The sequence below is a fragment of the Bufo bufo genome, chromosome 7 (assembly GCF_905171765.1).
Source record: "Bufo bufo chromosome 7, aBufBuf1.1, whole genome shotgun sequence".
In the NCBI taxonomy this organism is placed as follows: Eukaryota; Metazoa; Chordata; class Amphibia; order Anura; family Bufonidae; genus Bufo; species Bufo bufo.
Window position 1 is genome coordinate 119,774,388 of NC_053395.1, and position 25,698 is coordinate 119,800,085.

Here is a 25,698-nt window from a genome sequence, read left to right on the forward strand (position 1 = left end):
ACTAATACCATCCAGTCTGCACCCATTTGAGAGGCCAGGTCTTAGTGTTGACCATCCTCATCTTTTTGCTGGCTTTACTTCTTTTAAATCATTCTTCAAAGTCTCTATGTCCTAGAAAAGTCAGCAAAATGTAGAGAGGGGAGGATCAAACACCTGTTGTGAATTTTGTCCTTAAGCTCATTGTCAGAGAACAGAAATTAGTACAAAAATTACTAAAACATTGAACAGTTGGGCATGTGCATTCAAAAGTTTGCATGTTGCATTAATATGTAAAGATTAGAGAGTGTGTGTATATATATATATATAATCTCCTCGTCTAAACTTTTGAATGCACATATCCAAATGTTCAGTGTTTCAGTACTTTTTGCACAACTTGCTGTTCTCTAACAAGGAGCTTAACGGCAAAATTCACAACATGTATTTGATCCATGATTCACCCAATAAATGTCATGGTTCAATTATAACTGGTATTTAAATAGTCCTACTCATCATGCTGTTAACATTACGACATTATGAGACCAAGACTACACCTAACAATTGACCAAGAGTACCTTGCCATTGCGAGGCTTCAAGCAGGATGTTCTCAGACAGAAGTGGCCACAGAGTGTCATCAGCAGGTTGCAAAAGAGATACAGAGAAACTGGAAGAGTCACAGAAAGCCATAGAAGTGGACCTCCTTTGGCCACATCCCACCCTGATGACCACTTTATTGTGAACAATGCCGTCCGGAACTTAATGATAAATGCCACACAAATCCAGGCACATTTAAGGGAGGTAAGATGCACCCAGGTGTCACGTTAGACCATTAAATACCATTTACATGAGCATGGTTTGTGTGCTAGATGACCTGCAAGGGTACCTGCTACAGGCGTCATCGTCTTTCATGGGCCAGGAAGCATCTATGCTGGAGGAGGGACCAGTGGGCCTCGGTGCTGTTCATTGATGAAAATCGATTAACACTGAGCAGAAATTATGGCCGCCAATGATGTTAAAGACGTCAAGGAGAGCATTATACATCAGCCACTGTTGTTGTTTGGTGGTGGTGGTGTTACAGTGTGAACAGGTATGTCTAGTCAATACAGAACTGGCCTACTCTTTGTGAATGGTACAGTGACAAGCCCATACTACTTGAATAACATCATTAATCCAGTCATTGTGCCTCCGCATGAACAACACAGACCTAATTTCATTTTCATGGATGACAATGCGCCAGCTCATCAAGGTCGCATCCTTAGGAAATGGCTGCTAGAGACTGGCGCATATCAAATGTAGTGGCCTGCACTATCTGCAGACCTGAATCCCATTAAAAACCTAAGGGATCAGCTTAGTCGCCATGTAGAGGCTCATAACTCTGTACCCCAGAACCTCAATAATCTGAGGGCCACCCTTCAAGAAGAGTGGGATGCCATGCCTCAACAGATAATAAGTCGACTTGTGAACAGCATGAGTCATCATTGTCAAGCTGTAATTTATGTTTAAGGCCACATGATAAGTTTTTAAAACAGTGACTTTTGTGGGGGTGTATACCCACCACTGTTGTTGGCTTTTGTTTCAATAAATTGTTTGAGATGAGGAAATCACCATTGCATGCTTCTATTTAAATACCCTACTTTCAAGATATAATAGAGATGGGAGAACCAAGTCAAGGTTAGTTTCGAGTGCGATACAACAAGAACAACTAGAAGGCCGAGCATACAAATAATAGGGCTCAGCCAAATCCTCCAAAAATGCAAATACAAAAATACTGATCCCCTAGGGGACAGAGGGGGTAAAACTTAACATTTAATAATGATAATGTTAAAATGACCGCGCGGTGTCATGCTAAGAACCAACAAGAACATTAAATAGACACCCCAGATTGGGCCTAGACGAACATACACTGATTGGTGCCTGTGTACACTGCGTGCAGAATTATTAGGCAAATGAGTATTTTGACCACATCATCCTCTTTATGCATGTTGTCTTACTCCAAGCTGTATAGGCTCGAAAGCCTACTACCAATTAAGCATATTAGGTGATGTGCATCTCTGTAATGAGAAGGGGTGTGGTCTAATGACATCAACACCCTATATTAGGTGTGCATAATTATTAGGCAACTTCCTTTCCTTTGGCAAAATGGGTCAAAAGAAGGACTTGACAGGCTCAGAAAAGTCAAAAATAGTGAGATATCTTGCAGAGGGATGCAGCACTCTTAAAATTGCAAAGCTTCTGAAGCGTGATCATCGAACAATCAAGCGTTTCATTCAAAATAGTCAACAGGGTCGCAAGAAGCGTATGGAAAAACCAAGGCGCAAAATAACTGCCCATGAACTGAGAAAAGTCAAGCGTGCAGCTGCCAAGATGCCACTTGCCACCAGTTTGGCCATATTTCAGAGCTGCAACATCACTGGAGTGCCCAAAAGCACAAAGTGTGCAATACTCAGAGACATGGCCAAGGTTAGAAAGGCTGAAAGACGACCACCACTGAACAAGACACACAAGCTGAAACGTCAAGACTGGGCCAAGAAATATCTCAAGACTGATTTTTCTAAGGTTTTATGGACTGATGAAATGAAAGTGAGTCTTGATGGGCCAGATGGATGGGCCCGTGGCTGGATTGGTAAAGGGCAGAGAGCTCCAGTCCGACTCAGACGCCAGCAAGGTGGAGGTGGAGTACTGGTTTGGGCTGGTATCATCAAAGATGAGCTTGTGGGGCCTTTTCGGGTTGAGGATGGAGTCAAGCTCAACTCCCAGTCCTACTGCCAGTTTCTGGAAGACACCTTCTTCAAGCAGTGGTACAGGAAGAAGTCTGCATCCTTCAAGAAAAACATGATTTCCATGCAGGACAATGCTCCATCACACGAGTCCAAGTACTGCACAGCGTGGCTGGCAAGAAAGGGTATAAAAGAAGAAAATCTAATGACATGGCCTCCTTGTTCACCTGATCTGAACCTCATTGAGAACCTGTGGTCCATCATCAAATGTGAGATTTACAAGGAGGGAAAACAGTACACCTCTCTGAACAGTGTCTGGGAGGCTGTGGTTGCTGCTGCACGCAATGTTGAACAGATCAAAACACTGACAGAATCCATGGATGGCAGGCTTTTGAGTGTCCTTGCAAAGAAAGGTGGCTATATTGGTCACTGATTTGTTTTTGTTTTGTTTTTGAATGTCAGAAATGTATATTTGTGAATGTTGAGATGTTATATTGGTTTCACTGGTAAAAATAAATAATTGAAATGGGTATATATTTGTTTTTTGTTAAGTTGCCTAATAATTATGCACAGTAATAGTCACCTGCACACACAGATATCCCCCTAAAATATCTAAAACTAAAAACAAACTAAAAACTACTTCCAAAAATATTCAGCTTTGATATTAATGAGTTTTTTGGGTTCATTGAGAACATGGTTGTTGTTCAATAATAAAATTAATCCTCAAAAATACAACTTGCCTAATAATTCTGCACTCCCTGTATATGTATAAAAAGAAAAGCTCTCACCCATCGATGGCTGTGCAGGTTAATGGTCAGGTATCTTCCAATATGGTGAGCTTCAAGGAGACTGATATTGTTTATATACTGGAGATGAAAATGATCCCAAGGATGGTGGTACCAATCAGGAACAATGCCAATGATGAACTTCAGCGTAGATAGGACACGGGAGAGTAAGTCCCTAATACACCCTGTCCAGGGGGAAGGGATTGAGAATACCCTGCCTATCTATACGAAACACTTGCCCCGCAAGGAGCGACCCCGTCCGGACACCTTTCCCTGTTCCCGGGCAGTATCCCTAGTACACCCTATTAGAGGTAAACTACCGACGTGTCACGTTTCGTTCCACATGAACTCATTAGGGGAGATGTACAATGATAGTGGCAAACACAACAAAGAGTTTGCTTAGAAAAAAAGGGGGGATAAGCATAGATAATGAAATGGCAGTGGTAGGGACTTACACCAAAAATCTAGGTAATTCAGAATCCCTAGGGGAAAGCCAGGCCACCCAAAAACCACTAGTCACCAATATGTCAGCACGCCAGTGGGTAGCGGCAGATTAGGCAACTATGAGTGGTGAGACCGACCAGGACGTGGAGCAAAGTGCCAAACGGCGCCGCGTTCCAACGCGAGCGACCCACAGGAAGGGCGGACATGTAAACCATCTGGTGGCGGGCGAAGTGCATAGCAACCAGGACGCCTCAGAAACATGGCATCCTGGGTGATGGAGAGACTCACAGTAACATGAGCCTCTGGTAACTTAAGTAATAATATTAGTGGGAGATATTAATGCAGGCCAAAGAGCAAACGGCCCCATATGCTTAGAAACTGACTAATAATAAGGTCAAAGAAGCAAGTACGGAATAAAATCAAAAAACAAAGGATGGTTTTCAGACATGCAGATGTTACAAAACCAAGGAAAGGTTCTCAAATGTAGCAGCTAAAATTGAGCTGCTCATTTAAACCTAAAGGAGCCATGGTTTTAAGATAATAGATCCAGCAGGTCTCACGTTGGAGAATGGCCCAATCTCAATTCCCTCCACGCCGTGGGGGAAGAACTCTATCTATACCCATAACGGAAACACAAGCTTTACCATCACGGTGACTGTGAATGTGGTTGGCCACTGATGTATCTTTGGCCTTGGAAATATAATTTAATTGTTCGCCTATTCTTCTGCGAAACTCGCGGATAGTCTTACCCACATATTCCTTACCACATTCACAAGTCAAAAGATAGATCACCACACGCGTGCGGCAATTAATGTAGTAATGAATGTCATATTTGTAACATCCCAGAGTTATGTTACTAAACTCTTTTTCCCCGCTACTATTTGTTGGTAACATGTGCCTTGTCATCTAATGTGATTTTATGTAATATTTCTCACAAATGTGCATTTCCTAAGCCTTTTACATGTATTTGCTGCAATTTCCATATACACCAGCAGGTGTCAGCAATGTGTCAGCAGGGCCTTAGTTCAGTTTAGCATATCTAGACTGGAATAGTACATTCCAGTTTAGCTCACCCCTCTTTGAGGAGGTGTGGAATGTTCCCACATCCTGCCTCATGGTGTCACGGCTGTAGGTGAGCAACAAGAGTATACACAGTAAAAAGAGCTACTGACCGGACCCAAACTAGGGAGGATAAAGGGTGACCCCTGTCAGACCCTCAAAGCTCTCCCTATGCTGCTAAAGCACATGCCCGGATCCAAATGGCGGAACGAGGCATGCCCGCGTACCTAAGACTGATGACCACTGTAACCCCTACAATAGTGGAAGGGGCACAGCCACCGGTGCCCTGCTCAGTATATGGAGGGAACCGTGGCCACCTCAGATCCAGTCAGAAAATAACCAGGTACACAACAATGTCTGCACACTTAGCTGAAGGAGCTGCAGCCGCAGAGAAGACGGATCCAAGGACAGCTGGCAATATCCGGAGTGCTTGCTGCAGCAGAACACAGGTCCAGTGAACTGATAGCTACAAGTGAAGATACTCAAGCAAGAGCTACAACTGAAATGAGAAATATAATCCACGCCCTACAATAGGAGGAGGGGTGATTTAAAGGCAGGGAAATCAAACGCAGGAGGAACAGCTGGGAGGAAGGAAACAGAAAGTAAAGACTTCATCACAGGGGCGGAGAAACAGAGCAGTGAGAACTCCTCCAAGCTCTAGTAGTGACATAATCACAGGGGTGGAGAAACAGAGCTGTGAGAACGTCTCAAAGCTCTGGTAGTGACACATGGAGAGGGAAGGAAGTTACAGTGAGTGTGCCAGCCACCCCGGCTAGGGGAAGGCTGTGCTGGTAGGAGCTCCCAGTTCTAGGGATCCCAACCCAGGATAGTGTCTCGGCTTAGACCAAAGATCTTCATTCCCAGCCTGAGCCTTCAGCCTCAGCTGGTGACAAGCAAGCAGCACCTCCAGATCTCCAGGAAGAACCATTCCCTGTGAGCATAACTGTGAGTAACGTCAAAGACCAGGAGAAGCCAATTTCCTCCTCAGCTAGTCAGTCCCATACACAGCAGAAGACAGAGCAGAAGATATAGATTCCTGCCACATATTACAGAGCCATAAGCAGACGAATAATCCTGCAAGAGAGCTCCAGGCACATGATAGAAGCAGAAAAGATAGTGATCCCTGCCATACATTGCCAATACCTGCTGGGACCCAAGACTATTGCTGTATCTCGTATGGATTAATGCTGCCTCCAGTAAAGACAAGTTGAAATATATCCCAAGTCTGGATCTCATTCATTACTACCAAGTTCCTCAATTACTCCTACTAGCAACACTCATTTATTGCAAGTGAGCCAGGATCCAGGAGTCCAGCCGTACCAAGGTAGGAGACACCGTTGACACTATACCCACTACTATACAGAGACATTACACCACTCTGGCATTCCTCACCTGGTACGTGAGTTGCAACACCTTAAAGGGCCCTGAGACTGCACCCTGCGCACGCTGCAATTGGCGTCACGAACAAAAACTCTTAACTATCATTTACACCTGAACCAGTCATTGCATATTATAGCGTCAGTGCGCATAACCCCAATCTGGCTTACTGCATATTCTTTACCAGTGATATTACTTTGGAATGTTTTACCAGTTTGTAAGTGAGTGCAAGCAATGTAGCCACTACACCTGTAACAGCCTTTGACATTTGTTTTTAACCAAGAGCAGTCAGGATGGGAAGGGGGTATATATTCGCTGGAAACTAGTCTGCCACTACGTCCATGGCGATATGTGAGGTGTGGGTATTCACCCACAACCTCCTTCAGATCACCGTCCATCAAAAGAGTGCCCCAGTTCCTGCGAATAACCTCGCGGATCTCAGGCGCTGCCCTATCAAATGTGGTGATAAGGCGGATAAACTTCTGGGTCGGTGTATGATGGAATCTTGGAGTCAGAATATTGGTTCTATTTTCTTCAAGCGCTGACCTAAAATCTCTCCGCAGGACTCTGTCTGGATACCCTTGCTGCCGAAACCTAATACGAAGGTCATCGGCCTGCCTTCTAAATTCACATTGAGTTGAGCAATTCCTCCTTAACCGGAGGTTATTAGTCAGATTCTATGCATATGGGGCCGTTTGCTCTTTGGCCTGCATTAATATCTCCCACTAATATTATTATTTGAGTTACCAGAGGCGCACGTTACTGTGAGGCTCTCCATCACCCAGGATGTCATGTTTCTGAGGCATCCTGGTTGCTAGGCACTTCACCCGCCTCCAGATGGTTTACTTGTCCACCCTTCCTGTGGGTCACTCGCTCCACGTCCTGGTCGGTCTCACCACGTGACATTGTCACGTGGTACGCGGCTCCCTTGTGTTGCCGTCCCTGTCCGGGTCTGTGGGGCGCGGCGCTGAAGTGCGGTGCGTCCGCCGCCTGCGTTCCACCTGTCACATGACCCGCATGACCCTGCATCACGTGACTGGGATAGGGCGGTCCTGGACGAGCTGCACGAATTTGTATGCCTTTAAAAGTGCTGGCAGGTAAATTCCTCTTGCTGACAGCCCTACTACTTTGACTCTGCATTTTTTTGGATGGCCTGAGTCCCTACCACTGCCATTTCATTATCTATGCTTATCCCCCCTTTTTTTTCTAAGCAATCTCTTTGTTGTGTCTGCCACTATCATTGTACATCTTCCCTGATGAGTTCATGTGGAACGAAACGTGACACGTCGGTAGTTTACCTCTAATAGGGTGTACTAGGGATACTGCCTGTGAACAGGGAAAGGTATCCGGACGGGGTCGGTCCTAGCGGGGCAAGTACTTCATATAGATAGGCAGAGTATTCTCAGTCCCTCCCCCTGGACAGGGTGTATTAGGGACTTACTCTCCCGTGTCCTATCTATGCTGAAGTTCATCATTGGCATTGTTCCTGATTGCTACCACCATCCTTGGGATCCTTTTCATCTCTAGTATATAAACGATATCAGTCTCTTCGAAGCTCATCATATTGGAAAATACCTGACCATTAACCTGCACAGCCATCGATGGGTGAGAGCGTTTCTTTTTATACATATATACAGGCACCAATCAGTGTATGTTCGTCTAGGCCCAATCTGGGCTGTCTATTTAATGTTCTTGTTGGTTCTTACCGTGAAACAGCGCGGTCATTTTAACATTATCATTATTAAATGTTAAGTTTTACCCCCTCTGTCCCGTAGGGGATCAGTATTTTTGTAGTTTCGAGTGTGGTTAAATTTTTTTTTTTAAAAAGGTTTGGTTCAGGCCAAACGGAAGTTGCTCCAATTTCCCTGAAACTTGGTATATAACCCCCCCTCTAGCTTACTAGGAAAACTTTTTATCTGTTTTTATTTATTTTTTCAGATTTCTTTTTCTTTTTTGTCCCCCCTCTCTAAGCTCTGGTATGCAATAACAGCTTGATAAAGACCAACCATGGTCGAAACGTCGCTATAATCTTGCTATCTGAGTAAATAAAACACCACTTTAGATCAACTACTGGAGAGTGCTGTGGATTATTGAAGCTTCTGGATGAGTTGGGACCCCCAGCCAGGATCCCTATCTGCGTGCACCACCCGGCTTGAAGCCTGTCTACTGGTCCGTACCCAAGTGTGTGGGATAAGTAGTGCTGCCAATCCCTGAGGTTTTCAGTAAATGATGAGTGACATTGATATACATAAATCCAACCACAGTCAACTGACCAAAAACTCATTTTAGGGGTCCTATCTATATGTTAAAACTTTAAGTATTTTCATTTTAAAAGTAAATAATAAAGGTTAGATAAACCAATACTACAAGGTAATTTAAAAATATCAGGTTGCAGTTTGGGCTAAGTCAGTTACTTTATGTCTTTGCTGGGGCACCATCGCTCGCTCTGCACTCTACTAAAGAGGTGGCCAACCTCATGGATACTCTGTGGCCATGTATCACAGCAGGTTGCCAGGTGAATTGTTTGGTGTCCCTATAGGTCCTAAGTATAGGAGTTTCTATTATAAATAGATACAATGTATTCCTATAACCCTATGCGACAGACATCCATCATTCATTCACACATCTCACATGCTGGGAGATCAGGCAGTTAGCCTTAGAACATTTACACAATATGTATTGAGCTGGACAAAAATTGCGACCCTACTGGATGTGGAAGCTTCCAAAAAATTTCCCCTCATCAGTGGCAGATGATTTTTAAACATACATGGTGTTATGAAATTTAGAAAAAAAAAAAATTGGCTTGAGGAAACCGGATAGCTTCTGGCATTAGTTGCATGATGCTGGCTGCAGGAGCAGCCATACAGATTATGATGGTAGGTAGGCAGACAGACAGACAGCAAGGGTGGCAAGATGGGCCCCAGCAGCAAGGAGAGGTCTATTGATCACATTCAGCCTGCCTGAACTGTGAGAAAATATCTTTATTAATACAGTAATTATGTACATTTATGCTGCGCCTTAAATGTATTTAACCCCCCTTCCAAGACAAATTTAAAATTTCAACTGTATGGAGAGTGAATGCACAGAAATGACCCTCAGGAATTAGTAGCAGTGGCATGACACATTGCAGGCTCCATCTTTACACAGACTGTGACAAAATGGTGGCATTCATGCAGTAACCTACTAAAATTATGCTGCACCAGTGCTCCTTTCAAAAAATGTAATGGAGTGGGGCAAAAATTTTTTGAAAAATTACAACCATGTGGAAAATGAATAGAGATGTCCAGCATAGGAAATTAAATCTTCATTCTTTATTGTAGAAATAATAAAAATTACAACCAACGTGTTTTGATCAGAAAGATCTTAGTCATGGCATGTGTGTTATGTATGCACATGAGATATAAATATGAAACTTTGGTTAAAGGGGTTATCCGAGTTATGGGAAAAAAAGTTAAAACCTCATAAAATTCATCAGGACATACATATACATTGGTTAAGCTTGATTTCTTAAGAGAGAAACCATACGTACACGTTTAGGCCTCTTTCACACTTGCGTTGTTGGGATCCGGCATGCACTTCCGTTGCCGGAGGTGCCTGCCGGATCCGGAAAAACGCAAGTGTACTGAAAGCATTTGAAGACGGAACCGTCTTCCAAATGCTTTCAGTGTTACTATGGCACCCAGGACGCTATTAAGGTCCTGGTTGCCATAGTAGGAGCGGGGAGCGGGGGAGCGGTATACTTACAGTCCGTGCGGCTCCCGGGGCGCTCCAGAATGACGTCAGAGCGCCCCATGCGCATGGATGACGTGATCACATGGATCACGTGATCCATGCGCTTGGGGCGCCCTGACGTCACTCTGGAGCGCCCGGGGAGCCGCACGGACGGTAAGTACACTGCTCCCCCGCTCCCCACTACACTTACCATGGCTGTCAGGACTTTAGCGTCCCGGCAGCCATGGTAACCACTCTGAAAAAGCTAAATGTCGGCTCCGGCAATGCGCCGAAACGACGTTTAGCTTAAGGCCGGATCCGGATCAATGCCTTCCAATGGGCATTAATTCCGGATCCGGCCTTGCGGCAAGTGTTCCGGATTTTTGGCCGGAGCAAAAAGCGCAGCATGCTGCGGTATTTTCTCCGGCCAACAAACGTTCCGTACCGGAACTGAAGACATCCTGATGCATCCTGAACGGATTACTCTCCATTCAGAATGCATTAGGATAATCCTGATCAGGATTCTTCCGGCATAGAGCCCCGACGACGGAACTCTATGCCGGAAGACAAGAACGCAGGTGTGAAAGAGCCCTTACATGGTTCTGTTATTGCTGTGTTTACATGCTGAGGGGGCGTATAACAACAATGCCTGAGCTCTGCCTCATGAATATTTGTGGGCGTGAACAACCTGACCTTCCCCTCACCCTGCTCTGCACAACCTAAGTTTGCATTTTAAAAAACAGTCACATGATCATCTCTTAGCTCACACAGGCAGATCTTCCTGTCACATTGCAGATACAGCTACGGCTCAGATACAGCTACGGCTAGGATGCAGCTACGGCTAGGATGCAGCTACGGCTAGGATGCAGCTACGGCTAGGATACAGCTACGGCTAGGATGCAGCTACGGCTCAGATACAGGTACGGCTAGGATGCAGCTACAGCTCTATCTATAAGATGGACATATAGCTGTATCTAAGCTATTGCTGTATCTAGGCTATCACTGATTCTAAGCCACAGCTGTATCTAAGCTAGAGCTGTATCTAAGCTATCGCTGTATCTAAGCTACCGCTGTATATAAGCTACCGCTGTATCTAAGCTATCGCTGTATCTAAGCTACCCCTGTATCTAAGCTACCGCTGTATATAAGCTACCGCTGTATCTAAGCTATCGCTGTATCTAAGCTACCCCTGTATCTAAGCTATCACTGTATCTAAGCCACAGCTGTATCTAAGCTATCGCTGATTCTAAGCTACAGCTGTATCAAAGCTACCGCTGTATCTAAGCTACAGCTGTATCTAAGCTACAGCTGTATCTAAGCTACCGCTGTATCTAAGCTACCGCTGATTCTAAGCTACAGCTGTATCTAAGCTACAGCTGTATCTAAGCTATCGCTGTATCTAAGCTACCGCTGTATCTGTAAGGAAATATCCTTATCTTCCCCTTAATGTGTACCCCAGGTGCTGGGGCACCATCGCTCGCTCTGCACTCTACTAAAGAGGTGGCCAACCTCATGGATACTCTGTGGCCATGTATCACAGCAGGTTGCCAGGTGAATTGTTTGGTGTCCCTATAGGTCCTAAGTATAGGAGTTTCTATTATAAATAGATACAATGTATTCCTATAACCCTATGCGACAGACATCCATCATTCATTCACACATCTCACATGCTGGGAGATCAGGCAGTTAGCCTTAGAACATTTACACAATATGACCTTCCCCTCACCCTGCTCTGCACAACCTAAGTTTGCATTTTAAAAAACAGTCACATGATCATCTCTTAGCTCACACAGGCAGATCTTCCTGTCACATTGCAGATACAGCTACGGCTCAGATACAGCTACGGCTAGGATGCAGCTACGGCTAGGATGCAGCTACGGCTAGGATGCAGCTACGGCTAGGATACAGCTACGGCTAGGATGCAGCTAGCCTGATTCTAAGCCACAGCTGTATCTAAGCTAGAGCTGTATCTAAGCTATCGCTGTATCTAAGCTACCGCTGTATATAAGCTACCGCTGTATCTAAGCTATCGCTGTATCTAAGCTACCCCTGTATCTAAGCTACCCCTGTATCTAAGCTACCGCTGTATATAAGCTACCGCTGTATCTAAGCTATCGCTGTATCTAAGCTACCCCTGTATCTAAGCTATCACTGTATCTAAGCCACAGCTGTATCTAAGCTATCGCTGATTCTAAGCTACAGCTGTATCAAAGCTACCGCTGTATCTAAGCTACAGCTGTATCTAAGCTACCGCTGTATCTAAGCTACCGCTGATTCTAAGCTACAGCTGTATCTAAGCTACAGCTGTATCTAAGCTATCGCTGTATCTAAGCTACCGCTGTATCTGTAAGGAAATATCCTTATCTTCCCCTTAATGTGTACCCCAGGTACAAGACTTCGGTATTCAGCTTGATTTGATCCTTATCTGACGCCAGAGAGAGCCATAATGAAGCAAGACACAGTGATGTGCAATTATCAAAATGACTCTGAACTTTATTATCCTTGTGACACATATATATAGTACTCAATGGCGTGATATTTAAGTTAAACAGTAACACATGTTTTTAGCCAGATAATTATCTTATCTTCTACCAGAGTCCAAGGCTATTCATACATACAAGAAAAACCTCTTAGTAATAGCTATCATATGGACTTCAACCTGCTACGTGTCCATGCTCACGTAATATATTAATGTATGGAACAAGATGTAATATAAACTTATATAAAAATAGGTTTTGAACTGAAATAGAATCCTTCAGTATCTAAGCTATCGCTGTATCTAAGCTACCGCTGTAGCTAAGCTACAGGTGTATCTAAGCTACCGCTGTATCTAAGCTATCGCTGTATCTAAGCTATCGCTGTATCTAAGCTATCGCTGTATCTCAGCTACCGCTGTATCTAAGCTACCTCTGTATCTAAGCTACCTCTGTATCTAAGCTATTGCTGTATCTAAGCTACAGCTGTATCTAAGCTATTGCTGTATCTAAGCTATCGCTGATTCTAAGCTACTGCTGATTCTAAACTATCGCTGTATCTAAGCTACCGCTGTATCTAAGCTATTGCTGTATCTAAGCTACCTCTGTATCTAAGCTATCGCTGTATCTAAGCTATAGATTAGATAAAGATATATCTTGGCTGCAGATATAGATATAGCTATAGCTATATCTAAGCTATATTATGGACAATTATTTCCTTTTTTCCCCAGGGGGGGTATTAACAGTATAATGGGGACTTGTTGAGGGGGCCAGGGCTGTAATAACAATCCCCAGAAGCGGGAGGGGAACGTGTAAACTGGCCCAAGTGAGGGAAGGAGCCAGACACATATCCTGCTGCTGGTGCTGCTGCTGGGGAAAATCTATCACCTCGGCTCTGGTAAGTATCGCACATGAGCGATCGCTTACCATCACCAAGGCTGTGTGAGGAGAGGGAGAGAGGGGCTGGCACCAAAGGCTCTGACGTCTCGTTTACAGAGCCGGGCCACTCCCTCAAGCAGGGAGACGGCTGTAAACGAAACGTCATCAGCAGAGCAGAGCCGAGGCAGTGTGAGGAGAGCTGGAGGGGGGAGGGCACCAGAGGCTCTGACGTTTCGTTTACAGAGCCTGGACACTCCCTCAAGCAGGGAGAAGCTTGTAAACGAGACGTCAGTGCCTGAGCAGGGTTGATGACGTCGGGGGTCACATGACCCAAATGTGAACTGGCTAAACAAAGCAAAATAGCTAATGTAAGTTATTTGCAAAATAGTTTCATATAATACTATAAGAGTTATTAGCATAAATGTATTTAACTCGGATAACCCCTTTAATAAGATTCAGCCCTTAGCAACCAGTCTGCATAAAACTGCAATTTCACTATTCAGTTAAGATGGCCGCCACTGCCATCACCCTGAGGCTAATCCCGCCTGCCCTCACTAGCCAGTAACAATAGCCCCCCAAAAGTGTCAGTAACCAGAGCCCTCCCCCTAAGGCCCCTTTCACACGAGCGAGTATTCCGCGCGGATGCGATGCGGGAGGTGAACACATTGCACCCACACTGAATACCGACCCATTCATTTCTATGGGGCTGTTCACATGAGCGGTGATTTTCACGCATCACTTGTGCGTTGCGTGAAAATCGCAGCATGCTCCTCTTTGTGCGTTTTTCACGTAACGCAGGCCCCATAGAAATAAATGGGGTTGCTTGAAAATCGCAAGCATCCGCAAGCAAGTAAGGATGCGGTGCGATTTTCACGCACAGTTGCTAGGAGACTATCGGGATGGGGACCCGATCATTATTATTTTCCCTTATAACATGGTGATAAGGGAAAATAATAGCATTCTGAATACAGAATGCATAGTAAAACATCGCTGGAGGGGTTAAAAAAAATATAAAAAAATGTAACTCACCTTAGTCCACTTGTTCGCGTAGCCCGGAATCTCCTTCTGGCTTCATCTGATCTCTGTGCAGCAACAGGACCTTTGGTGACGTCATTCCGGTCCTCACATGATCCATCACCATGGTAAAAGATCATGTGATGGATCATGTGATGACCGGAATGACGTCACCAAAGGTCCTGTTGCTGCACAGAGATCAGATGAAGCCAGAAGGAGATGCCGGGCCGCGAACAATTGGACTAAGGTGAGTTAAAAAAAATTATTATTTTTTTTAACCCCTCCAGCGATGTTTTACTATGCATTCTGTATTCAGAATGCAATTATTTTCCCTTATCACCATGTTATAAGGGAAAATAATACTATTTACAGAACACCGATCCCAAGCCCGAACTTCTGTGAAGAAGTTCGGTTTTGGGTACCAAACACGAGCGATTTTTCTCACGCGAGTGCAAAACGCATTACAATGTTTTGCATTCGTGCAGAAAAATCGCGGGTGTTCCCGTAACGCACCGCACATTTTCCCGCAACGCCCGTGTGAAAGGGGCCTAAAGGGTTAATCTCCTGCAGCACAAAGGGGTCCTCTTACCACATGTTGCTTTCATTTATACACTGAGCAGATGGCAGATCTCCCTTCCCTGTTGTGCGCTGCACCAACTCTGCATTCTCCAAGTCTGCTGAGTGAGGGAGCGTCTGCCAAGCGCAGGGACAGGTAGAAGTGCACACAGCCCAGGCACTGTTATCTGATGCTGGGGAGGACATGGCTTTAATCATTTACTTACAGTCCCTGGCTGTCAGTAATGTGACCTTGCACGCAGCGTGCTTCTGCGTGGACCATGCCTAGCAACTAGAGTTGAGCGAACACCTGGATGTTCGGGTTCGAGAAGTTCAGACGAACTTCCCGGAAATGTTCAGGTTCGGGATCCGAACCCGACCCGAACTTCGTCCCGAACCCCATTGAAGTCAAGGGGGACCCGAACTTTTCGGCACTAAAAAGGCTATAAAACAGCCCAGGAAAGAGCTAGAGGGCTGCAAAAGGCAGCAACATGTAGGTAAATCCCCTGCAAACAAATGTGGATAGGGAAATGAATAAAATAAAAAAATAAAATAAAAAAAATGAACTAATATCAATTAGACAGAGGTCCCATAGCAGAGAATCGGGCTTCACGTCAGCAGAGAATCAGTCTCTTCATGCCATAGCAGAGAATCTGGCTTCATGTCAGCAGAGAATCAGTCTCTTCATGCCATAGCAGAGAATCTGGCTTCATGTCAGCAGAGAATCAGTCTTCATGTCATAGCAGAGAATCAGGCTTCACGTCACCCACCACTGGAACAGGCCACTGTCACATATTTAGGCCCCGGCACCCAGACAGAGGAGAGAGGTCCCATAACAGAGATTCAGGCTTCATGTCAGCAGAGAATCAGTCTTCATGTCATAGCAGAGAATCAGGCTTCACGTCACCCACCACTGGAACAGGCCACTGTCACATATTTAGGCCCCGGCACCCAGACAGAGGAGAGAGGTCCCGTAACAGAGATTCAGGCTTCATGTCAGCACAGAATCAGTCTTCATGTCATAGCAGAGAATCAGGCTTCACGTCACCCACTACTGGAACAGGCCACTGTCACATATTTAGGCCCCGGCACCCAGACAGAGGAGAGAGGTCCCGTAAAAGAGATTCAGGCTTCATGTCAGCAGAGAATCAGTCTTCATGTCATAGCAGAAAATCAGGCTTCACGTCACCCACCACTGGAACAGGCCACTGTCACATATTTAGGCCCCGGCACCCAGACAGAGGAGAGAGGTCCCGTAACAGAGATTCAGGCTTCATGTCAGCAGAGAATCAGTCTTAATGTCATAGCAGAGAATCAGGCTTCACGTCACCCACCACTGGAACAGGCCACTGTCACATATTTAGGCCCCGGCACCCAGACAGAGGAGAGAGGTCCCGTAACAGAGATTCAGGCTTCATGTCAGCACAGAATCAGTCTTCATGTCATAGCAGAGAATCAGGCTTCACGTCACCCACCACTGGAACAGGCCACTGTCACATATTTAGGCCCAGGCACCCAGGCAGAGGAGAGAGGTCCCGTAACAGAGATTCAGGCTTCATGTCAGCAGAGAATCAGTCTTCATGTCATAGCAGAGAATCAGGCTTCACGTCTAACCACCACTGGAACAGGCCACTGTCACATATTTAGGCCCAGGCACCCAGGCAGAGGAGAGAGGTCCCATAACAGAGATTCAGGCTTAATGTCAGCACAGAATCAGTCTTCATGTCATAGCAGAGAATCAGGCTTCACGTCACCCACCACTGGAACAGGCCACTGTCACATATTTAGGCCCCGGCACCCAGACAGAGGAGAGAGGTCCCGTAACAGAGATTCAGGCTTCATGTCAGCAGAGAATCAGTCTTCATGTCATAGCAGAGAATCAGGCTTCACGTCACCCACCACTGGAACAGGCCACTGTCACATATTTAGGCCCCGGCACCCAGACAGAGGAGAGAGGTCCCGTAACAGAGAATCTGGCTTCATGTCAGCACAGAATCAGTCTTTGTCATAGCAGAGAATCAGGCTTCACGTCACCCACCACTGGAAGAGGCCACTGTCACACATGTAGGCCCAGGCACCCAGGCAGAGGAGAGAGGTCCCGTAACAGAGATTCAGGCTTCATGTCAGCACAGAATCAGTCTTCATGTCATAGCAGAGAATCAGGCTTCACGTCACCCACCACTGGAACAGGCCACTGTCACATATTTAGGCCCAGGCACCCAGGCAGAGGAGAGAGGTCCCGTAACAGAGATTCAGGCTTCATGTCAGCAGAGAATCAGTCTTCATGTCATAGCAGAGAATCAGGCTTCACGTCTAACCACCACTGGAACAGGCCACTGTCACATATTTAGGCCCAGGCACCCAGGCAGAGGAGAGAGGTCCCATAACAGAGATTCAGGCTTAATGTCAGCACAGAATCAGTCTTCATGTCATAGCAGAGAATCAGGCTTCACGTCACCCACCACTGGAACAGGCCACTGTCACATATTTAGGCCCCGGCACCCAGACAGAGGAGAGAGGTCCCGTAACAGAGATTCAGGCTTCATGTCAGCAGAGAATCAGTCTTCATGTCATAGCAGAGAATCAGGCTTCACGTCACCCACCACTGGAACAGGCCACTGTCACATATTTAGGCCCCGGCACCCAGACAGAGGAGAGAGGTCCCGTAACAGAGAATCTGGCTTCATGTCAGCACAGAATCAGTCTTTGTCATAGCAGAGAATCAGGCTTCACGTCACCCACCACTGGAAGAGGCCACTGTCACACATGTAGGCCCAGGCACCCAGGCAGAGGAGAGAGGTCCCGTAACAGAGATTCAGGCTTCATGTCAGCAGAGAATCAGTCTTCATGTCATAGCAGAGAATCAGGCTTCACGTCTAACCACCACTGGAACAGGCCACTGTCACATATTTAGGCCCAGGCACCCAGGCAGAGGAGAGAGGTCCCATAACAGAGATTCAGGCTTAATGTCAGCATAGAATCAGTCTTCATGTCATAGCAGAGAATCAGGCTTCACGTCACCCACCACTGGAACAGGCCACTGTCACATATTTAGGCCCCGGCACCCAGACAGAGGAGAGAGGTCCCGTAACAGAGATTCAGGCTTCATGTCAGCAGAGAATCAGTCTTCATGTCATAGCAGAGAATCAGGCTTCACGTCACCCACCACTGGAACAGGCCACTGTCACATATTTAGGCCCCGGCACCCAGACAGAGGAGAGAGGTCCCGTAACAGAGATTCAGGCTTAATGTCAGCACAGAATCAGTCTTCATGTCATAGCAGAGAATCAGGCTTCACGTCACCCACCACTGGAACAGGCCACTGTCACATATTTAGGCCCCGGCACCCAGACAGAGGAGAGAGGTCCCGTAACAGAGATTCAGGCTTCATGTCAGCAGAGAATCAGTCTTCATGTCATAGCAGAGAATCAGGCTTCACGTCACCCACCACTGGAACAGGCCACTGTCACATATTTAGGCCCCGGCACCCAGACAGAGGAGAGAGGTCCCGTAACAGAGAATCTGGCTTCATGTCAGCACAGAATCAGTCTTTGTCATAGCAGAGAATCAGGCTTCACGTCACCCACCACTGGAAGAGGCCACTGTCACACATGTAGGCCCAGGCACCCAGGCAGAGGAGAGAGGTCCCGTAACAGAGATTCAGGCTTCATGTCAGCAGAGAATCAGTCTTCATGTCATAGCAGAGAATCAGGCTTCACGTCTAACCACCACTGGAACAGGCCACTGTCACATATTTAGGCCCAGGCACCCAGGCAGAGGAGAGAGGTCCCATAACAGAGATTCAGGCTTAATGTCAGCACAGAATCAGTCTTCATGTCATAGCAGAGAATCAGGCTTCACGTCACCCACCACTGGAACAGGCCACTGTCACATATTTAGGCCCCGGCACCCAGACAGAGGAGAGAGGTCCCGTAACAGAGATTCAGGCTTCATGTCAGCAGAGAATCAGTCTTCATGTCATAGCAGAGAATCAGGCTTCACGTCACCCACCACTGGAACAGGCCACTGTCACATATTTAGGCCCCGGCACCCAGACAGAGGAGAGAGGTCCCGTAACAGAGAATCTGGCTTCATGTCAGCACAGAATCAGTCTTTGTCATAGCAGAGAATCAGGCTTCACGTCACCCACCACTGGAAGAGGCCACTGTCACACATGTAGGCCCAGGCACCCAGGCAGAGGAGAGAGGTCCCGTAACAGAGATTCAGGCTTCATGTCAGCAGAGAATCAGTCTTAATGTCATAGCAGAGAATCAGGCTTCACGTCACCCACCACTGGAACAGGCCACTGTCACATATTTAGGCCCCGGCACCCAGACACTGGAAGAGGCCACTGTCACACATTTAGGCCCAGGCACCCAGGCAGAGGAGATAGGTCCCGTAACAGAGATTCAGGCTTCATGTCAGAGGTCCCGTAACAGAGATTCAGGCTTCATGTCAGCACAGAATCAGTCTTCATGTCATAGCAGAGAATCAGGCTTCACGTCACCCACCACTGGAACAGGCCACTGTCACATATTTAGGCCCAGGCACCCAGGCAGAGGACAGAGGTCCCGTAACAGAGATTCAGGCTTCATGTCAGCAGAGAATCAGTCTTCATGTCATAGCAGAGAATCAGGCTTCACGTCACCCACCACTGGAACAGGACACTGTCACATATTTAGGCCCAGGCACCCAGGCAGAGGAGAGAGGTCCCATAACAGAGATTCAGGCTTAATGTCAGCACAGAATCAGTCTTCATGTCATAGCAGAGAATCAGTCTTCATGTCATAGCAGAGAATCAGGCTTCACGTCACCAACCACTGGAACAGGCCACTGTCACATATTTAGGCCCCGGCACCCAGACAGAGGAGAGAGGTCCCGTAACAGAGAATCTGGCTTCATGTCAGCACAGAATCAGTCTTCATGTCATAGCAGAGATTCACGTCACCCACCACTGGAAGAGGCCACTGTCACACATTTAGGCCCAGGCACCCAGGCAGAGGAGAGAGGTCCCGTAACAGAGATTCAGGCTTCATGTCAGCAGAGAATCAGTCTTAATGTCATAGCAGAGAATCAGGCTTCACGTCACCCACCACTGGAACAGGCCACTGTCACATATTTAGGCCCCGGCACCCAGACAGAGGAGAGAGGTCCCGTAACAGAGATTCAGGCTTCATGTCAGCACAGAATCAGTCTTCATGTCATAGCAGAGAATCAGGCTTCACGTCACCCACCACTGGAACAGGCCACTGTCACATATTTAGGCCCAGGCACCCAGGCAGAGGAGAGAGGTCCCGTAACAGAGATTCAGGCTTCATGTCAGCAGAGAATCAGTCTTCATGTCATAGCAGAGAATCAGGCTTCACGTCACCCACCACTGGAACAGGCCACTGTCACATATTTAGGCCCAGGCACCCAGGCAGAGGAGAGATGTCCCATAACAGAGATTCAGGCTTAATGTCAGCACAGATTCAGTCTTCATGTCATAGCAGAGAATCAGGCTTCACGTCACCCACCACTGGAACAGGCCACTGTCACATATTTAGGCCCAGGCACCCAGGCAGAGGAGAGAGGTCCCGTAACAGAGAATCTGGCCTTATGTCAGCACAGAATCAGTCTTCATGTCATAGCAGAGAATCAGGCTTCACGTCACCCACCACTGGAACAGGCCACTGTCACACATTTAGGCCCCGGCACCCAGACAGAGGAGAGAGGTCCCGTAACAGAGAATCTGGCCTTATGTCAGCACAGAATCAGTCTTCATGTCATAGCAGAGAATCAGGCTTCACATCACCCACCACTGGAACAGGCCGAGGTGCAGCGTACTCAAGTTGTGTGTAGAAATGTGTTCCTGGGTGTAGTAGTGCAATGACACTAACCTGAGACGGCTGACTCTCTGCATAGGCAGGTGATGGTAGGAAAATGTTCGTGACGCCAGTGCCAATTAAACGGTGGCACGCCGTTTGCTGATAGCAGGAATAACTGAGGAACACCGTGATGTTAAAACAGAACTCCAACTTTAGTAGTTTTAAATATAGAGACATTCACGGAAGCGCAGTTCCTTTGCATACAGTTGATTTTACAATACGGTCGATGCAGGCAATACAGATTAAGCAAGGTGACTTCAGAGTGTGAAACACACAGGACTTGCAGTACAGGAGCTTGCACTCTATCTCTGACTGATCCTGGAACATAGCAAATCTTCTCCAAGGCCCAATACCTTAACTCTGGCGTATATCCTTGGTTTTAGCTTTATAAAGTACCTCCTCTGTTATCTTGAGTACCTCTTGCTTCTCTGCGCTTTGCCTCTGTCTCCCTCTCAGCTTCCTCAGGCTCTAGAAGCTTCTGAGCTCTAGACTAGACTGACTTTTGCTTCCCTGTCTGGGCCTTATATAAACTAGGGTTCTCTAGCTCCCTCTAGTGACTAGAAGCTGGAATGACACCCCTAGCAGGCCTGTACATGCAAGTGTCAAAGTAACAGGGAAATACATAACATTACATTACATGACAATTTATAAAGATGACATATACCAACTTCCCCATAATTAAGGGGGGACGACAGCACACCAAGTGACACTTTTGTAGTGACGGGCATTACAGTCCCCGTACACTACAACTGTCACATATTTAGGCCCAGGCACCCAGGCAGAGGAGAGAGGTCCCGTAACAGAGAATCTGGCCTTATGTCAGCGCAGAATCAGTCTTCATGTCATAGCAGAGAATCAGGCTTCACGTCACCCACCACTGGAACAGGCCACTGTCACACATTTAGGCCCCGGCACCCAGAAAGAGGAGAGAGGTCCCGTAACAGAGAATCTGGCCTTATGTCAGCACAGAATCAGTCTTCATGTCATAGCAGAGAATCAGGCTTCACGTCACCCACCACTGGAACAGGCCACTGTCACACATTTAGGCCCCGGCACCCAGACAGAGGAGAGAGGTCCCGTAACAGAGAATCTGGCCTTATGTCAGCACAGAATCAGTCTTCATGTCATAGCAGAGAATCAGGCTTCACCTCACCCACCACTGGAACAGGCCACTGTCACATATTTAGGCCCAGGCACCCAGGCAGAGGAGAGAGGTCCCGTAACAGAGAATCTGGCCTTATGTCAGCGCAGAATCTGTCTTCATGTCATAGCAGAGAATCAGGCTTCACGTCACCCACCACTGGAACAGGCCACTGTCACACATTTAGGCCCCGGCACCCAGACAGAGGAGAGGTTCATTCAACTTTGGGTTGCCCCGCAATATAATGGTAAAATGAAAATAAAAATCGGATTGAATGAGGAAGTGCCCTGGAGTACAATAATATATTGTTAAGGGGAGGTAGTTAATGTCTAATCTGCACAAGGGATGGACACGTCCTGTGGGATCCATGCCTGGTTCATTTTTATGAACGTCAGCTTGTCCACATTGGCTGTAGACAGGCGGCTGCGTTTGTCTGTAATGACGCCCCCTGCCGTGCTGAATACACGTTCAGACAAAACGCTGGCCGCCGGGCAGGCCAGCACCTCCAAGGCATAAAAGGCTAGCTCTGGCCACGTGGACAATTTGGAGACCCAGAAGTTGAATGGGGCCGAACCATCAGTCAGTACGTGGAGAGGTGTGCACAGGTACTGTTCCACCATGTTAGTGAAATGTTGCCTCCTGCTAACACGTTCCGTATCAGGTGGTGGTGCAGTTAGCTGTGGCGTGGTGACAAAACTTTTCCACATCTCTGCCATGCTAACCCTGCCCTCAGAGGAGCTGGCCGTGACACAGCTGCGTTGGCGACCTCTTGCTCCTCCTCTGCCTTCGCCTTGGGCTTCCACTGGTTCCCCTGTGACATTTGGGAATGCTCTCAGTAGCGCGTCTACCAACGTGCGCTTGTACTCGCGCATCTTCCTATCACGCTCCAGTGTAGGAAGTAAGGTGGGCACATTGTCTTTGTACCGGGGATCCAGCAGGGTGGCAACCCAGTAGTCCGCACACGTTAAAATGTGGGCAACTCTGCTGTCGTTGCGCAGGCACTGCAGCATGTAGTCGCTCATGTGTGCCAGGCTGCCCAGAGGTAAGGACAAGCTGTCCTCTGTGGGAGGCGTATCGTCATCGTCCTGTGTTTCCCCCCAGCCACGCACCAGTGATGGGCCCGAGCTGCTTCAGGTGCCACCCCGTTGTGAACATGCTTCATCCTCATCCTCCTCCACCTCCTCCTCCTCCTCGTCCTCCTCGTCCTCCAGTAGTGGGCCCTGTCTGGCCACATTTGTACCTGGCCTCTGGTGTTGCAAAAAACCTCCCTCTGAGTCACTTCGAAGAGACTGGCCTGAAAGTGCTAAAAATGACCCCTCTTCCTCCTCTTCCTCCTGGGCCACCTCCTCTTCCATCATCGCCCTAAGTGTTTTCTCAAGGAGACATAGAAGTGGTATTGTAACGCTAATAACGGCATCATCGCCACTGGCCATGTTGGTGGAGTACTCGAAACAGCGCAACAGGGCACACAGGTCTCGCATGGAGGCCCAGTCATTGGTGGTGAAGTGGTGCTGTTCCGCAGTGCGACTGACCCGTGCGTGCAGTGAAACTCCACTATGGCCTGCTGCTGCTCGCACAGTCTGTCCAGCATGTGCAAGGTGGAGTTCCACCTGGTGGGCACATCGCATATGAGGCGGTGAGCGGGAAGGCCGAAGTTACGCTGTAGCGCAGACAGGCGTGCAGCAGCAGGGTGTGAACGCCGGAAGCGCAAACAGACGGCCCGCACTTTATGCATCAGCTCTGACATGTCGGGGTAGTTGCGAATGAACTTCTGCACCACCAAATTCAGCACATGCGCCAGGCAAGGGATGTGCGTCAAACCGGCTAGTCCCAGAGCTGCAACGAGATTTCGCCCATTATCGCACACCACCAGGCCGGGCTTGAGGCTCACCGGCAGCAACCACTCGTCGGTCTGTTGTTCTATACCCCGCCACAACTCCTGTGCGGTGTGGGGCCTGTCCCCCAAACATTTGAGATTCAGAACGGCCTGCTGACGTTTACCCCGGGCTGTGCTGAAGTTGGTGGTGAAGGTGTGTGGCTGACTGGATGAGGAGGTGGAAGAAGAGGAGGAGGAAGCTGAGTAGGAGGAGGAGGAGACAGGAGGCAAAGAATGTTGCCCTGCGATCCTTGGCGGCGGAAGGACGTGCGCCAAACAGCTCTCCGCCTGGGGCCCAGCCACCACTACATTTACCCAGTGTGCAGTTAGGGAGATATAGCGTCCCTGGCCGTGCTTACTGGTCCACGTATCTGTGGTTAGGTGGACCTTGCCACAGATGGCGTTGCGCAGTGCACACTTGATTTTAGCGGACACTTGGTTGTGCAGGGAAGGCACGGCTCTCTTGGAGAAGTAGTGCCGGCTGGGAACAACATACTGTGGGACAGCAAGCGACATGAGCTGTTTGAAGCTGTCTGTGTCCACCAGCCTAAATGACAGCATTTCATAGGCCAGTAGTTTAGAAATGCTGGCATTCAGGGCCAGGGATCGAGGGTGGCTAGGTGGGAATTTACGCTTTCTCTCAAATGTTTGTGAGATGGAGAGCTGAACGCTGCCGTGTGACATGGTTGAGATGCTTGGTGACGCAGTTGGTGGTGTTGGTGGTACATCCCATGTTTGCTGGGCGGCAGGTGCCAACGTTCCTCCAGAGGCAGAGGAAGAGGCCGAGGCGGCGGCAGCAGCAGAAGAGGCCGAGGCGGAAGCAGCAGAAGAGGTAGCAGGGGGAGCCTGAGTGACTTCTTTGTTTTTAAGGTGTTTACTCCACTGCAGTTCATGCTTTGCATGCAGGTGCCTGGTCATGCAGGTTGTGCTAAGGTTCAGAACATTAATGCCTCGCTTCAGGCTCTGATGGCACAGCGTGCAAACCACTCGGGTCTTGTCGTCAGCACATTGTTTAAAGAAGTGCCATGCCAGGGAACTCCTTGAAGCTGCCTTTGGGGTGCTCGGTCCCAGATGGCGGCGGTCAGTAGCAGGCGGAGTCTCTTGGCGGCGGGTGTTCTGATTTTGCCCACTGCTCCCTCTTTTGCTACGCTGTTGGCTCGGTCTCACAACTGCCTCTTCCTCTGAACTGTGAAAGTCAGTGGCACGACCTTCATTCCATGTGGGGTCTAGGACCTCATCGTCCCCTGCATCGTCTTCTACCCAGTCTTGATCCCTGACCTCCTGTTCAGTCTGCACACTGCAGAAAGACGCAGCAGTTGGCACCTGTGTTTCGTCATCATCAGAGACGTGCTGAGGTGGTATTCCCATGTCCTCATCATCAAGAAACATAAGTGGTTGTGCGTTAGTCCATTCTATCTCTTCCACCCCTGGGGAAGGGCTAGGTGGATGCCCTTGGGAAACCCTGGCAGCAGAGTCTTCAAACAGCATAAGAGACTGCTGCATAACTTGAGGCTCAGACAGTTTCCCTGATATGCATGGGGGTGATGTGACAGACTGATGGGCTTGGTTTTCATGTGCCATCTGTGCGCTTTCTGCAGAAGACTGGGTGGGAGATAATGTGAACGTGCTGGATGCACTGTCGGCCACCCAATTGACTAATGCCTGTAGCTGCTCAGGCCTTACCATCCTTAGAACGGCATTGGGCCCCACCAAATATCGCTGTAAATTCTGCTGGCTACTGGGACCTGAGGTAGTTGGTTCACTAGGACGTGTGGCTGTGGCAGACCGGCCACGTCCTCTCCCAGCACCAGAGGGTCCACTAA

The 25,698-nt window shown here is 47.8% G+C and overlaps 1 protein-coding gene across 1 annotated transcript in view; it reads left to right on the top strand.

The window, feature by feature from the left end:
- Positions 1-25,698, top strand: part of TRPM2 (transient receptor potential cation channel subfamily M member 2) — a 1,766,051-nt gene that overhangs the window by 632,589 nt on the left and 1,107,764 nt on the right. The gene's annotated exons all lie outside the window — the stretch shown is intronic.